We start from the raw sequence: 17,419 nt of genomic DNA, 5'->3' as shown, positions 1-17,419 counted from the left end.
TGTCTGTATCTCTGGCACTAGAAACACTGCCTGACCATTGCACATGCTCAGTACTATTTGTTAAATTCCTACATGAATGAGGCTAGACTGCGATCTGACATCAGGCACATGTGGTTCAGGTCAGCCCCCCTCCCTCCTGGGCCTGACTCTGTTCATCTGTCTAATGATGAGGGGCACGTGCTTCTGCGCAAGCTGCCTTCCCATGGTAATAATTGATGAGTCCAGACAATATCCTTTTACCGTCCCAGAGGGGCCCAAACAGAAGGCAGTGAGGCAAGCGAGGCAGGAAGCAGCTGCCGGGATGACTAACTGGGATCTCAAGTGCCGATCCTTACAGGACTCGGTGGGGCTCATGGTCGTTAGCTATTGAGATTCACATGGCTTCCTGGCCTGACCTGGCCCTGGATGACTGTGAGGCGCACTTGAAAAAAATAATCCTATCTTAGGGAGTTGACACTGAGGCCTGGAAAAGGAATGGAGATTTGCTGAACTCTGAACAGAAATTTTGCAAAAGGAAACTTGGCTCAGTCCTTATAAGGACTCCCTCCGTGCCAGGCGCTGTTCTAGGCAAGAATGGAGCTGCGATCCTGAGGCCTTGCCCTGTTTGCGTGGGAGTCCTGCGATGCCATCCACTCCCAAGGCCTGGGGCCTGCTTTCCTTCCCCTCCTGCTCTCCGGTATCGTAAATCTCCCCTGAGCTACCAGCTATATCTAGACGGATAGATCCCCTACCTCCCCAAAACAGAGGGACGGCACAACAACCCATCCCCACCCGTGCTGGGCCAATGGGGGTACACCAGTTACCCCATGTCCCCATCCTCCTCCTACTCACTCAACTCTGTACTGCTGTCCAGCTCTCAGGACACTCCAAACCCCTCCCTCATGACCACCTGCCTGTGTCCAGTCTCACCGTTTCTTAACAAATCCACTTTCCATACGTGTCGGGCTACATACCTCAGTGGCCCCCAATGAATTGTAGGACTCCGTGTTCAGCACATTCATGCCTTTGCCCTGTCGGAACCATCTCTCCCCTCCTTTCCCTCTGCCTCTGCGGCTCATCATGGATAAGTCAACTCTCTCATGTTCAAGGGGAGACAGCCTTCTCAGTTCCCCAGCCCTTGAGAAATTCTCCGCTGCCTAGAATGCCCGCTCGCCGTGAGCGCCCCGCCATTGGTACCACATATCTTTGCGTGTAAGCGTTGGCTGTCTGAGGTTGTCTGATGTATATGCATAACATCTCTCCAAGAGAATGTAAACTCCTTGCGGGCAGAGACAGCTTTTATCTTTCTGTAGCCAATTTGGCATAGTACCCACTCACTGGGCAATCAGTCTACAATAGATTCTATCCAGGTTTATGGACATTTTAAAAGACTATATTTGGAAAAATGGTATTGGTTTATAGGTCTTAAGAAGAAAATGTAGGGGTGTCTGAGTGACTCAGTTGGTTGGGCAGCCGACTTCAGCTCATGTCATTATCTCACGGTTAGTGAGTTCGGGCCCCATATCGGGCTGGGCCTCTGCTGACAGCTAGCTCAGAGCCTGGAGCCTGTTTCAAATTCTGTGTCTCCCTCTCTCTCTGACCCTCCCCTGCTCACGCTGTCTCTCTCTCTCTCAGAAACAAATTAAAAAAAACATACACATTAAAAAAAGACTTCAAAAAAAAAAGAAGAAGAAAATGTAGAATCCAAGGTTGTATTATGGTCTGAATACTATAATTTAAACTATGTATTCATATGGGTAAAACTGAAAAGCAACTGGTAAAAATTAAAAAAAAGAATTGTGTGTTAGGGTTGTTAGGTTACGAGTGATTTGCTCAAATAGTCTATGAATATTGTTCATGCATTGTTTATGAATTTGGAAAGGTTTTTAAAAATTCATGGAGGGGTTGAGGTGTCACTGAAACATTTCACTCTTGGGTACAATCTCATTACGTTTCTCTTAGGAAAGAAGAGGGAAGGGGAATGGCGTGGGCAGGACTGGCTGTCCTTTAGAGACTTTGCTCAAGTCATATTTATACACAAATAGCTGAGCAAAGGCAAGTCCAATTTTGCCTCCAAATGTTAATTCCCTGGGGATGGGGCAGAAAAATAAACAGTTTAAAATAACCAAATGAAATCATGTGAGCTGTAAAGATTTTTTTTCCCTCTCTCAACAAGAATGGGAAGTGCATGAACTCCCCTGGAGTTTCTGGTGTTTTGTGCCCTGAAGCTCTAGCAGGGAAGCGGGAAGCGTGGCTGGGAGAGGCCCAGGGCACAGTCCCAGGCAGGCAAGGGCTGCTCTGGGTACCAGCTTCCTCTGAGTCTTTAACCTTTTTGACATGTTTATTTTATCCATATCAGACTATGGGCTCTCAGAGAGGAGACTGTATTCTTCCTGCCAAAAAGATGACACCTAAATACAGCACACCTAAATATCTAAGAGAAACTTGAGAGGTCATGGATCCAACCCAATCCATCATGAGACACAGGAGGACCAGGCTCAGAGAATGAGGCATGTGCTGAGGCCACTCAGCCCCCGTTTTCTAGGGAGCGTGTCCTTGTTTGTTTTTTGTTTATTTATTTAAAAAATTATTTTAATGCTTATTTACTTTTGAGAAAGAGAGAGAGGGAGAGACACATTGTGAACGGGGGAAGGGCAGAGAGAGAGGGAGACACAGAATCTGAAGCAGGCCCCAGGCTCTGAGCTCCTAGCTGGTAGCACAGAGTCTGACGCAGGGATCAAACTCATGAACCACGAGATCATGACTTGAGCCAAAGTTGGACACTTAACCAGCTGAGCAACCTCTGGGAGATTGCATTTAGAGAGCTCTGAAGTGCTCAAGCCCAGCCCCCACAGTGTTGCTACTCAATGTGGGTATTTAGAACTTTCCTCTGATACGTGTGTGTTGAGCATATATCCTCTAGACCAGAAGGATGGCAAAAGACCAACAATAAACAAACCACACTCCCTAACATTAAGGAGCTCTGGATTCAGCAGGACAGATGCTGCAAGTTCACAGACAACCAGAATATAAAGTGAAAAGGAGGAAGGTTTGATAGAGGAACACACAAAGGAAAAGGAGCCCTCTGATGAAGTGGGCCAAGGGATTCTCCATGGGCATTAAGCTGGCTTGAAGGGTTTCAGCTTGCAGATGAAGTCAGAGACACCCCATTCTGTTGCATTCATTTAACAAATACTTACTGATTGCCAACTACCAGGTGTCTAGGCACTTGAAAAGCAAATCTCTCCCCTCGTGAGCTTACATTCAAGTAAAAGTAGGGACAGACACCCCACGAGACCCAGAAGTAAAAGGTTAGATGGGGGCACCCAGGTGGCTCAGTCGGTTGAGCGTCTGGCTTCAGCTCAGGTCATGATCTCACAGTTCGTGGGTTTGAGCCCCACATAGGGCTCTGTGCTGAGAGCTAGCTCGGAGCCTGGAGACTGTTTCAGATTCTGTGTCTCCCTCTCTTTCTGACCCTCTCCTGCTCATGCTGTCTCTTTCTCAGAAATAAATAAATCATTTAAAAAAAATTTTTTTAAGTAGGTTAGATGGGCTGCTGAGAATGTATAGTTGTGTAGCCACTGTGGAAAACAGTATGACAGTTCCTCAAAAAAAGTAAACATACAATTATCATTTCATCCAGTAACTCCACTTCTGGGTATCTACTCACCCCACGTCAAAATCTGGGGTAAGAGTGGTCCAAACGGAGGGATTAGTAAGAACAAAAGGTGGGGGGCGGTCACAGTACGGAGAATCCTGTGCCAGAGCCATTCCATGAGAATCCATTGGTTTACGTCTGTGCCTCTTTGGGCAATTCCAATGGTACTAGGGAAACTGCTTAATAACGGAGCTGGGAAAACCCTTCCTCAGCCCAGGGGGAAAACGCACGGTGCGTAAGGCCTTGATTAGCGGAGGGACTGGAGGAGTGATTTACTGTTTTAAACTTGTAGCAAAGTCACCGTAGACTCTAGCTATTAACTTTCTTTGGGAACATGATTGCTCAGAGGGTAAGAGCTGCATGTGACCATAGCCTCATTTCTTTGGAAACAATTCTGCTAGGACAGGAACCGAAAATTCTTTCTCCATGACCTCTGGGTGAGTTTGTGTTCTAATGAGAACATTGGTTTGCATTTCTCATTCCGCTGCTCTCATAGCTCCTGGGTTTGGAAGAGGCCATTGTTGTTAAGCTCTTTTATGACTTTCGCCCCCATCAAACTAAGGTGAATAAAGAACTCACTCAAGTTAGAACATTCCAAAGCCCCAAGATGATTCCTTTTCACAAAACCTAAAGTTTCATGCCAGGGGCATTACATAAAAATAAAGCCCTAATAGCCAAATGCAAATTGCATCCTTATAGACAGTGCTGTGAGATGAAGTCTTTCTTTCAAGATATTTTAATTGCCAGATGCAAAAGACAGTTCTTTTCTTGTTAAAACCTCACCATGGCTAATGCCTACTATAGCTGCGGGAAAGGCCCTAAGGCATTTCTGCCAAGATGTGATGGCCAAGAACCAGTGATGACTTCAGACAGAGCTCTCTCTAACCTGCCAGCCTGCCATCTTGACCTGGCCTGCACACCAGCTGCCCTACTCAGTCTCATTTGCAGCTCCCATTAGTTAGTCTGTCCTTGTAGAGAGGCTAATACTCACATTATATACAGGTTTTCGAAAAACTGGCTTAAAGTTTAATGTTGGGGGATCTTGTAGACCTAAAAGTGGTCTCTGGAGGGATCTTCTCTGAATTTTCTCCTAGAACCCAGTGTGTGTAAGCCACAGTGTTATGGAAAGTGCATTGGAAGGAACAGGAGACAGGAAGTCTGAGGTTTAGCCATGGTTCACCTCTGTGCTGGTTACCTTCTGTCTGCTTTACCCACCTTGGAGCTGCTCCCTACTCTTCTCTGCCCCGTCTTATGCCCCAGGAGGCTGGCCTGTACAGACCGCAGCAGGGTCCTGTGCCCTCTGGCTTTAATGAGGCCAGTGAGGGTCTCCCATCAGGAGAGACAGGTTGGCTGTTGTTCCTTTGTCTTCTTCCGGGGTCTCTGGGGCTGTTGGCTCCTCTCACTGCAGGCCTCTCTCCAGGTTCTGGTAACTGTGTCCTCCTCTCTCATTCTCAGGGCCAGGTAGTACCCCCAAACACGGCACTGTCCCTTGAGGTTTCCCTACACACTGTCCCCACTTTTGTAAAGAGTACTGAATCCTGCTGAAGTTCCCCAAGGTGTGTCCTGAGGTTCCTGCCAGCACTCTGACTGCTGCAGCCACTAAGGAGCAGGATGACCCTTGTCACAGAAACTTAGGCACCTAGGCTTTGGTGTCCTCATCTTTAAAATGGAGATAAATGGGGGGCACCTGGGTGGCTCAGTCGGTTAAGTGTCCAACTTCAGCTCAGGTCATGATCTCACAGTTCGTGGGTTTGAGCCCCTTATCGGGCTCTGTGCTGACAGCTCAGAGCCTGGAGCCTGAGTCGGATTCTGTGTCTCCCTCTTTCTATGCCTCTCCCCCCCTCAAAAACAAACATTAAAAAAATTTTTTTTAAATAAACTAAATGGAGATAAAGGAACACCTGGGTGGTTCACTTGGTTAAGCATACAATTTCAGCTCAAGTCATGATCTCAGGGTTTGTGAGTCCAGCCCTGCATCCCGTTCTGTCCTGATAGTTCCAAGTCTGCCTCAGATTCTCTCTCCCTTTCTCTCTCTGCTCCTGCCCCGCTTTCTCAAAAATAAGCATTAAAAATATATATAAAAATAAATAGATAAATAAAATGGAGATAAAAATGCCAGTTCTTACACACTTGCTCTGCAGAGTATTCATAAGGTTTAAAGTGAATATAAAGCATGAAACAAATATGTTTTCAAAACAGATATGCTTTCTAAGCTTCACAATTCCAGGAATGCCTAGAAATAACCTGCTATCTTTTCTATATCAGGACACTGCTACCAAGAAGCAGGCACTTGGAATGGTTTTTCTAAAATATGCATGGGTTTTTATCGAATACCCAAAGGCTAACCAATTTCACCGTGGTACACACAAACACGTTAGGTAGCTAATAATACATTTATCCTAAAATCTGTGTCAAATGGAGGAAGACAGGTAACACAAAACCATTTTTCCTATTTTGCACCCATAGGATAGTTAACGATTAGCCTTTTACTAGAAAAAAAAAAATCTAAGCATAAATATTGTCATATTTTTCATTTTGGATAAATAAAACTAGCTTTGTTACCACCATTGGCTACCAAGAGGCAAACTGGTGCAGAAAAAAGGATATTGTCAGACTTAAAAGATGGACCCTAAGTGTTAGTTCTGACTCATCCTTTACGTGTGACCTCAAATAAAGCATTTAATCCCGGTAATGTTTTTATCAGATCTGTGAAACCATGGTGAGAGTTGCCTCCCTTACTCACACATGAGGTAACAGTGCAAGTCCCTTGTACATGAAACTGGGCTATTTGCTATTGATCCCCCAAGGGTCCTTTAAATACATCATCTCTCGGATTATTCTCATCTGATTAAGATAAGGGGAGGCACAGAGGCTGCTCTGATTTAAGACTCAGAGGGGGGGATGGCGTAGGTCTTGGGGGAAGACAGTGGGGGACGAGGCAGAGAGAGGGCCAGATGTCCTGATTAACCCGGCAGTGAAGAGATTTTAGCCACCCGAGGCTGGCTGCAGGCCAGACACAGAAGTGAGTTCAGCGGTGAACAAGACCAGTCCTTGCCCTCCAGGACTTTACCCTTTAGCCAGAGAGCTAAGTGTAACCCACAGAAAATCGTTGAACAGGGGGTTATAATCGCCAACTTGTGCGGTTCATAAGATGCTCCAAGATCACCATACACTGGAGTGTCTGCACCCAGCCACAAAGAACTGGGCCTCCAGGGGCCCTGGGGGCATGGGTGGGGGCACTGGCATTGAGCATCTGGCAGGGAGGAGGCTAGCTGTGGGGAAGGGAATTAGGAAGGTAGAAAGGGCCCAGGTTGCCAAGGCCTCAGAGCCAGGCTTGATAATGTCTATATTCTACACATTAGGAAACTGAAAACCACTGCACATTTTTGAGCAGAGTCCTGAGGTTAGAGTGGATTTTTAGGAAGATGGGTTTTGTAGAGATGAGCCAGATAAAGTGATAGAAAAAATTGCAGAAAAGAGACAGATTTTTTCCCCACTCTTAAAGAAACCTAAATATTTGCACTATAACCTATGAACTAGGATAGATGTTTCTGCCTCCTGTCAAAGACAAGTCCTTCCCAGAATATTTGTTTTCCTTTTTTTCTTTTTTTTTCTATGTAGGCTCCTCACCCAAACGTGGGGCTCAAACCCCAGTCATGAAGAGTTGCTTGCTCTACTGATGGAGCCAGCCAGGCCACCCCTGCCTTCCCTTTAAATGAAGCTTATTTATCCTTCAAAACAAGAAGTTGACACTACTGTGAGGTGACTGTCATGGCCCTCCCTGCAGGTTCTAAATCACATGGGGTCTCTGCTTAAAGCTGTGAAGAGTTACAACCACAGATTCCCTCTTGTCATACTCAAGTGCGCACTAAAAAAATAATGGGGGCTTACGTCACGTTAACCCACTGGTATTTCAGAGATGAGCCCTGTGGTTCAATTCAGGATCTTTTTACTTTTTGTAATGAGCTTTCCTTTATTATCAGCTCACTCTGCAGACTGGGTTCAGCAGCTGAAGCCTTTCTGGCTGTCAGGCCCAGATTGGCTCTCAGAAGCACCTGGATGGCCTCTCTCAATAGTCAATGACCTTCTGTCTCAGGTCCGAGTTGTTTATTTATCTTTCCTAGGCTATTTGGGTCATTAAAAGAAATATATTAGTTTGCTTTTTCAATTCTCTATTCCCTAGAATTTGACTTCCTTATTTTACGTATGGCACGATAAAGGAGTTATGCTGAGTGATTTTTAGCAGACCTGGGGGGGAGGAGGCGAGGGAGGGCCTAATCTGAAATATAGAAAAGAGGGAATTATCCTTTAGTTTGTTTTTCAGTTTTTATTTTCTTCCCTGCATTATCATATTCACCATCATGTCATGAAATGCGGCATATAGTGGCACAGAACATTCGGAAGGCACTGACCTACATAAACGTCAAGATTCCTGCCCTCTGGGGGCTTACAGTCCAGGTACACAGTCTGTCTGGAATAAACTATACATCCTGAGTCAGAACAGACACCTCCTCTAGAAGAGGGTGAGGGTCAAAGGCTGAGGGGAGACAGGGAAAGTTTGGAGGAGGCAGGGTCCTGCAGGCTCTGCTGGGGGCGGGGGGGGGTCTCTGGGTTTGGGGAGTGCCGAGTAGGGTGCCGTGGAGCTGCGATGGAGGCCAGCGCAGGCTGCAGTGTCTGAAGGACGTGGGAGGAGCGCACGAGAGGAGAGGTGTGTGTATTGGGGTGTGTGGGGGGGTGACAACTCTGAGAAATCAGGAGCTTGGAATCCCCGCCCTGTGGCCTGCTTCAGGGGTCTGGAGCCCTAAAACTGTGCTGGAAATAGGGTGCATTTGTGAAGGCTTCTGTAGAGATGGCCACAGAAGCCAGAGGAGCTTGGGGGGAGAGCTTTATGCACCATGTCTTGGTTCTGCATTTTATTCTGCGGAAGCCATGGAGCAAAAAGGAGGGGTGCAGAAGACAGTTACTGTGTGTGGGGTTTTTGCTGGTGCTGATGTTTTTTGGCTTTTTAAAATTTTTTAATGTTTTTTTTGAGAGAGAGAGACAGAGAGAGACACAGCATGAGCAGGGGGGAGGCAGAGCGAGAGGAAGACACAGAATTTGAAGCAGGCTCCAGGCTCTGTGTTGAAGGCTCAGACCTGAGCCAAAATCAGATGCCCAATTGACTGAGCCACCCAGGTGCCCCTGGTTTTCATTTTGTAAAGATTAACCCAGCTGTGGTGGGTTGGAATGAGGAGGAACACAGCAGGGAGATTATTTCAATCCTTTATGGTTCAGGCATGAGGTGAAAAAGACCCGAACATGATGATGGAATGGGCAGCAGAAATATTTAAAAAGAATTGGCAAGCGTTTGAGATTGCTTGTGATGGGAGAAGAGAAGAATGTAGCAGAGCATCAAAGTGACTGGGGCCTCAGCCTGGCCGAACATAACTAGTTTTATGCCCAGTCCTTGCTTAGGTCTATAACTCATTGCTTCTAGCAACAGACTTCGCTTACTGACTGCCCCACTTACCACTGCCAGAGAAGCATTTTCTTGAAGGATCAATGGGCCTTCTTAAAAGGGTATATGAGTGACCAACAGACTTTGGGCTCCTTCAGAGACTGAGAAGCTGGGCCAGGACACCCTACTGAATTGACCAAACAGGTAAGGGTTTCCAGGAGAAAGTCACAACAGGTCTTACAGATTTATCAGGTTTCACTAGTACATCTTTCTTTTAAACGATTATTATAAGGGCAACATAAAACCATAGAAGAGAGTGGAGAAAACAAGAGAAAGGATTTCCACTTTTGGCTTTGGCATATAGATTCCTGATGATCCTACCAATTGAGGCAGCAAATGTCCCCAAATAAAAGTCGATATTTGTTGGGGGTGCCTGGGTGGCTTAGTCGGTTAAGCGTCCGACTTTCGCTTAGGTCATGATCTCGCGGTTCGTGGGTTTGAGGCCCGCGTCGGGCTCTGTGCTGACTGCCAGCTCAGAGCCTGGAGCCTGTTTCAGAGTCTGTGACTCCCTCTCTGACCCTCCCCTGCTCACGCTGTCTCTCTCTCTCTCTCCTAGAAATAAATAAAATATATATATATAAAAAAAAGTCGGTATTTGTTGAAAACCTACTACAAGCAAGACACTCTGGGATTTGAAAACACTGAGTGCAAAAGCGAGTTATTTCCAACAAGGAAATTAATGTTTTTTAATACCGCTTTCACTTAGCTGAAGAAATATCAAAACTTTTATTATTTTGAAAAGAAACGAAATGAGCTAGTCGGAATGTTGTTTCCAGATATCTGTTTGGTTTGCACTGGGCTTTTGGCTCGGGGTCAACAGAGATCGCTCCTGTATGGGGTCCCAAGTGGTGTGTATGAGCTGGTCAGACCCCACGCAGGCCACAAGAGGAGATGCTCTACGTCTCCCGGGCCACATTGCCACTTCTTGCACTCAAAAGTGGGAGCCATAGCATTGCAAGCTGACAGGTTTCTCTCTGGCTGTGCCCGAAAGCCCCTTTTGAATAGGTCTGCTAGAACCCGAAGATGAACATAGCAGGGAGGAGTAGTTTTGGGCCCAGATGGGAAGCTGCAAACCCCTTGGGAAAATCAATTCAGTGTTATCTAGACAAGTTGAAATGTATAAACCTTAGGACCCAGAAATAACTCCAGAGCAACTCTTGACCATGGCCCCAGGAGCCACACGCAAGAATGTTCATAGCAGCACTGCCAGCAATAGCAAAAAATGGCAAACAACCCAAATGTCTGGTGAGAGGAGAATGGAGAAGAAAATGGCAGAGTAGTCCCACAGTAGAATGTTCTAGAGCTGCATGCCACAGCATGGACAAGTGTCACAAACAGCATGTTGCGTGGTGAGAAAAGCAAGTCAAAGAATACTGTGTGCTTTATTTTATATCAAGTTCAAAAGCATGCAAAACAAGCATAGTATTCAGGAAAGGGTACTTTTAGGGAAAACTTATGAAGAAAAGTAAGGGAATAATGAACAGAAATTTGGGAGGGGGCCGGGATGGGGAGAGGGACCCAGCGGGGCTTCGGTGGTGTGCAGCTTGTAACCTCTATCTAAGCTGAGCTGTAGGTAGTTGGATGTCTGTTTTTTACCTTTTGCTCATGTGATTTTTCTTTTGTATGCATTTAACATTTAGTTAGATTTTGAAAACCTAGATAGGGGCAGAAGCCTCCTGCAAAACCTGGGATTGCCAAGCCTTATCCTTATCATCCCGGAACTCATCAACTCTGTCTGTTTAACCATCACACAAACAATACGAAAAGGCCAAGTATATGTACAGAGCAAACACAGACGGAGAAGCGTGAGCCAAGAGTCCTGAGATTCTCTGCCTTCTGGGTCACATTTGCCTTTAACATTGCTTCTTTTTTCTATTTCATTTGTGACTGCAGCCAAATACATTTCTCGAGTATCTCCTGAGCTAGGCCTGGTTTCAGTAATGAGGACTAGACAGTGGAGAGCAAGGCAGCCATGGTTCCTGCCCTGGTGAAGAAGACAGGTCATTAAGCACCAGGGATAAACCAGGGCAGGTGGTGCACACAAGTGCAGGCGGCTGAGGGAGCACATGGCAGCAGCCAACGACGGAGCCTTGGGAAGTAGATGTATTTCAGAGAGTAGTAATAAGAGACACCGCGTGTTGGGCCATGTTCGAAGTGCTTTGCACATTCTGTTCACCATAAATTAATTCACTGAATCCTCACAACAACCCTGATGAGGTAGGTGCTATCATTATCCCCGTTTTGCAGCTGAGGAAACTAAAGGATGGGGGGGGGGGTTAAGTGACCAGCCCAAGGTCACACAGCTAGGAAGTGTCGAGCCAGGATTCAAACCTGGGCACACTGGTGTTCTTAAACACCGCACTCTGCTGCCCCTCAGACTTCCCTAAGAAAGTGGCTGAGACCTGAGAGATGAAGAGCAGGTAGGCCGGTACAGAGGAGGGCGATGAGAGTTCTGGAAAGAGGGCCCGTATATGTATCACTTGAAGGTGTTACAAGGAGCTAAAATAAATACTGAACCACAAAAAATGGGAAAGAGCCATTCAGCTAACAGTCTTCATTTCTTTCCTTTCTTTCTTTTTTCCCCCCGACTCGGCCTAGAAGAAGCAAGGCAGGGATGAGGTGAGGTCTGGGGGAGGTGATCCGAGCTCTGGGCGAGATGCAGACCCTGGTGCCAGGGCGCCGAGGGTTTCTAAAGGCCCATGGCAACAACTGTCAGGGCTCCTGGGAAAGTCCCCAGGCATCCAGGATCCTGTGGCTTTGGCAGTCTCTCTGTCCCCTCTTGGCCTCATTTCCCAAATGGACCCAACATCAATCAAGGACAAGAGCCTAAGGCACGACCTAGCAAACAGCTGGCAAACTATTTTTAAAATCCAATTTAACGTTGTATATGGGTAAGCCCCAGTGTGTTTCTCTGGGGGATTCTATCTTTCAAGTGGAAAAAAAAGTTTTTAAGTCAAATAAGGTAATCTCTATTTTGATTCCCATCAAGCCCTAGTGCAGGGCCCCACAGCCTAGGGGTAAGTGCTAATCCACTTTAAGCACAGGCAAGTTGGAGCTTGGGAGTCCGGGCGACTCCAGGACGCGGAGACAAAGGTCACGACTGCTGATATTTATCGTGTTAACACTGTTAGTGTGCGTTTTGCTCTGTCCGGCAGAAGAGAAGAAATAGAAGACGTTAATTATGGCTGCTGGCGGGTGGGGAGAGCGAGGCTTCTGGGATCTGTCCATCTGTTGTCCAGCTTCCTAAATCTTCGACTGTCTCTGGCCCTTTCCAAAGAAAACAATATGAAAGCACTCAGAAGAAACCAAAGTGAGGCAAGAGCAAGGTCTGGGGCAGCGAATGGGGCAGAGAAAGTAAGAGGGCGGGCGGAGAGAGCCTGGCGGGGATGGGGGGTGGGGGGGGGGGCGCGCAGCCGCCAGCACTTCACAACGCCCGCTTGTCAGGCGCCAGTGGCAAGATAAAGCATCTTGTCCCAACGCCAGCAGCACGGCGCATCCTGTGAAGATGACAGCATTTTGCTTCTTCTAACAAATGCCTTTTGCATTCAGCAACCCTGATTTATTTGTCTGGGCTTTTCTTCGTTCTGAGGCCCACGCTGGCTAGATACATCTAGGGAAGGATTTCTCCAGCTTTTTTCTTTTTTCCTTTTTTTTCCCCTTTTTTCCAGGCACTTGCTAAGGTTCACTTTTTCTCTCAAACAAGCACATTTCGGGATCACCCCAAATGACCCTCGGCTACCTGAAGAGTCAAGCCTGCTGTGGCCACCCACCCAGTCCGTGTCATCAGCCAGCATCCTTGCATGGTGAACGTTTTCAGTCACTGGAAGGAGAGAGCAATGCTCAACAGGCCTCCTGGGGTAGGGATGGGCCTGGAGCAAAAGGAAGCTTCTGACAGAAGCACTTTATACTTTGCTTATGATGAGACCCAGGGAGGTGCTGCAGGAGCCACTCTCGGGAGAGAAGGCAGTTCTATTAGGAGGGGAGCAGGAAAGGGACACAAGTCAGAGAAAGGCTTTTGAGACAAACCATGGGCCTATAAATGTAACTTCCCAGGGTTCCCAGTCACCAGTGTCTGCAGTGAGGAAGTGATCACAGTTTCACCAGGCAGCTCATGTCCAAGTCTCAATCATGGAAAAAAAGTCATTCTTGGGGAGCCTGGGTGGCTCATGCAGTTAAGTGTCTAGTTCTGGATTTCGGCTCTGGTCACAATCTCATGGTTCATGGGACTGAGCCCTGTGCCAGGCTCTGTGCTGACAGTGTGGAGCCTGCTTGGGATTCTCTCTCTCTCTCTCTCTCTCAAACATAAATAAACTTTAAAAACATATAAAATTTGTTTTTAAAAAAGTCACTCTTGTATTGAATTAATGGACACCAAGCCCTAAGCACATGCAGGGCCTGGTGCATGGTTAGGTGCTCTCTAAAAATGAGTCAGCATCATGAGTATTATTGAGGAGAAAGCTGCCTCTCCCAAATATTTAGCCACTGGCCCAGTGCTCTCTTCTAAAGCAACCTGGTCCATGTCCGATCCCCTGTTCCCGTTTCTGTAATAAACATCTTTAGTGTTTTCCAGTATATGTGATACTGCATGGCTTTCAGACACATCACCATCATTGCCCGCTATAGAAAATTCAAGGCACCGATGGCCCTTTTTAAACATTTTAATCATGGTACCCAGGATTGAATCCAAAATTTCAAGTATCATCTGATCGTCCAAGAATCCAGTGGAAAAGTACTCCTTGAATTCTCTCACTTGTTTATGTACAAACCATTATGCTGGCACGTGTGAAAGGCTGAAAATATGAAGATGAATAAAACATAGTACCTGCTATTTGCAAACTTATTATCACACCTACTGGATCAATGAACTGTGGTCTGTTCACGCAATAGAATATTATAGGGCAATGGAAATGAACTACGACTTCACACAACAATATGGATGACTTGCAGACAAGATGTTGATTAAAAGCCAGACACAAGAGTACATGCAATTTTTTACTTTTTTTTTTTTAATTTACAAAAGCAGCCAAAACTAATGTATGATTTTGAAAAACTGAATAGTGGTTCCCTCCCAGGGAGATGGAGTGTAAGAGAGCACAAGGCGGCCTATGGGGTGCCATAATGCTTGGCCTCTTCGTTGGGGTGCTGATCGCATAACTATGTTTAGTTGAAAAGTCTGTGAGCTACACATTTACAACATGTGCATTCTTCTGAATGGATGTTTTATATCACTAAGAAGCTAAGGGGGAGGGGCGCCTGGATGGCTCAGTTGGTTGAGGGTCTGTCTCTGGGTTTCAGCTCACGTCTTGATCTAGGGTTCCTGGGTTCCAGTCCCATGTGGGGCTCTGCAGCTGATAGTGCGGACCCTGCTTGGGATTCTCTCTCATGCCCTCTCTCTCTGCCCCTCCCCGACTTGTGTGAGAGCTCGCGCACTCTCTCTCTCTCAAAATAAATAGGCTTTTTAAAAAAAGAAGTTGGGGTGCCTGGGTGACTCAGTTGGTTAAGTGGCCAACTCTTGATTTCAGCTCAGATCATGATCTCATGGTTCCTAAGTTCAAGCCCCACATTTGGTTGTGCATTGACCATGTGGAACCTGCTTGGGATTCTCTCTCCTGCTCTCTCTGCCCCTCCCCTGCTCATGCTCTTTCTTTCTCTCTCTCTCTGCCTCTCTAAATACATACATACATACATACTTCAAAAAATTGTATTTAAAAAAAGTTAAGGGGAAAACAGGATCAAGTTAATTGAAGGAGACAGTGAGATAACTTCAATTCAGTATGGCAGGTGCCATGAGGAAGAATATAAAATGTGTGAAACAGTGATACAGACAGAAGAAAGAGCAATAGTCAAGACTCAGGGATGGAACAGGGTCAGTGAGGCCTCCTCAAGGGACCCCAGTGCTAAATAGAAGCTGAACCTCATCCTTGGACTGAGTACTTGGGAAAGAAGACAAATGTAGCTTTAAATATATTTATAGAGAGAAGGTTGAGATGTTAAAGGCACCCATCATGAGGGTCTTGCTTGTTCCTTGGAGTAAGACAAGAGAGGTCACAAAGAAGAGAATAGAAGTAAGATGTGAAAAATGAACATGGTGATAATTTACAATAATGGGGATGAGAGCCAGAGCCAAGCAAGGGTAAGTAAAAATCAAGTGATGAGTGGCACAGAGAAAGCCCAGTGGAAGTCTAAACTGTGAACTTGGAGTGGGACCATGCTTATTGGTTACGTGGCTTTTTTCAGGAGCAAAACCAGAAAATCCAGGGTTGGGATTTTACTGGGCAGATGTGGCTAAAGAAGGGCAAGTGGCACTGGTGAGGGAGTAGTTTCAAAAATCAGCCAGTGTCCAGCCAGGAGCAGGGAACAGTCATCTGTGACCCCAGTCCCTCCTGTTTCTCTCATGGCTCTGATCATTCACTCCTTAGCCTCACTGTGAGTCCTCTGCCCCTACTCAGCTCTCAAAAACAGGTGGTCTATGGAGTCCCACCTTGAACCAGGCCTTTTTATTTTTTAGTCTACACAACTTTCCTTATATTCTGTTTTCGCTGCCATGTGATCTGATCTGTTCCATATCCAACTCAGAATTTGTTGAGCTCCAAACCTCTATGTCTACTCAACATGATCAAATTCAATGTGTTCCTCAACTCAACGTGATCCAAACTGAACTCATTATTTTCTTCCCCATCCTCTGTGGTCTCTAGCCCTCTCCTTCCTTCTCTGTGTTTCCTTCAGCAGCATTGCCACCCCTCAGCTGCCCAAGGCAGATGGCTGGGCCTCCTCATCCAGTCAGGCACCATGGCTTTCAGTTGTCCGTGTTAATAACTCTCCTACTGATATGAGGCATTCTCCACCCCCACCTTCACCTCCTAAATTTGAGCCCTGCTCTGTTGCATAAACCTCTGACCAGGTGTCCCAATTCTAGTCTCACATCTCCCCTCCATCCTCCAAACTGCTGCCCTGGTGGACTTCCTAAAGCCCCAGTCATCTGGTCACAATGCTTTTATTCATACAGCTAAAATAAGGTGGTCCTGTACCGGGACAAACCATAGTCTCCCACCTAAGGGATCCCACTTCTTCCTTATCCCTCCAGATTCCTTGTCTGCTTTTATTTTATTTTATTTTTAATTTTTTTAATGTTTTATTTATTTCTGAGAGAGAGAGAGAGAGAGCGAGACAGCGAGAGAGACAGTGTGAGCAGGGGAGGGTCAGAGAGAGAGGGAGACACAGAATCCGAAGCAGGCTCCAGGCTCTGAGCTGGCAGTCAGCACAGAGCCTGATGCGGGGCTCGAACCGACGAGCTGTGAAATCATGACCTGAGCCGAAGTCGGACGCTTAACCAACTGAGCCACCCAGGCGCCCCTCCTTGTCTGCTTTTAAAACATTTATTTTAAGAAAAATCTTCCATTCACATGGTATAAACATACCAAAATTATAGAAAAGCATCAAATAAAAAGCAAAATTTATTTTTTTCCTCCCTCCAACCCCTCGAGGCAATCTCCAAAAGTTACCAACACTTCTTACATGTGCTTCCTGAAAAAAAGTCTGCATATACCTGTATGTATTTTAAAAGTTAACACAAATGAGATAATATTACTGTGCAGATTGTTTTGTTTAAAACAAGAGAACACATTTAGAAGATCTTTCCATGTTCTATCTCATGTTTTAATGATTGCATACTTTTCTATTGCATGGCTGTATTTAACTGGTCCCCTGCTGATGCATGTGTAAGTGTTCTACAGTTTTTTGTTATTACAAACAATGTTGCAGTGATCATGGTTTTGCACATGATTTTGGCACAATTTTGCCAGTATATCCCTAGGGCAAATTCCTAGGGGTAGAATTGCCGAATCAATGAAAACATTCAAAATGTTGACAGATGTTGCTGAATTGCCCTCGAGAAGAGTTGAATCTGTTTACACTCCCAGGAACAGTACATGAGGGTACCTATTTCACCATAATCTTGTGAACACTGGCTATTACCCAGCTTTTATTCATTTGCTGAATCGACAGATCACAAATGGAATCTCATTGTTTTGTGATGCATTTTTTTAAAGCTCTGAGTGAAGCTCAATATTTTTCACATATCTACTAGCTATTTGTGTTTCTCGTAGATTGCTCATATCCTCTGCCTTTTGGGTATTTGAACCATTGTCTAGTCTCCCAGGGAAGTTAACAGACTGATAGAATTCCATGGATTTTACCTTTGCCCAAGTATGAGCCTCAAGCAATCAGAGGTTTGAGTGGCCCTTGAAAGTTCAAGTAAGGGCCTACTCCTGGAACTTTCTGTCCAC

The sequence above is a fragment of the Hyaena hyaena genome, unplaced genomic scaffold, assembly GCF_003009895.1.
Source record: "Hyaena hyaena isolate Hyena2069 unplaced genomic scaffold, ASM300989v1 scaffold_699, whole genome shotgun sequence".
NCBI classification, from domain to species: domain Eukaryota; kingdom Metazoa; phylum Chordata; class Mammalia; order Carnivora; family Hyaenidae; genus Hyaena; species Hyaena hyaena.
The sequence above is the reverse complement of the archived record's forward strand: the minus strand, read 5'-3'. Positions refer to the sequence as shown.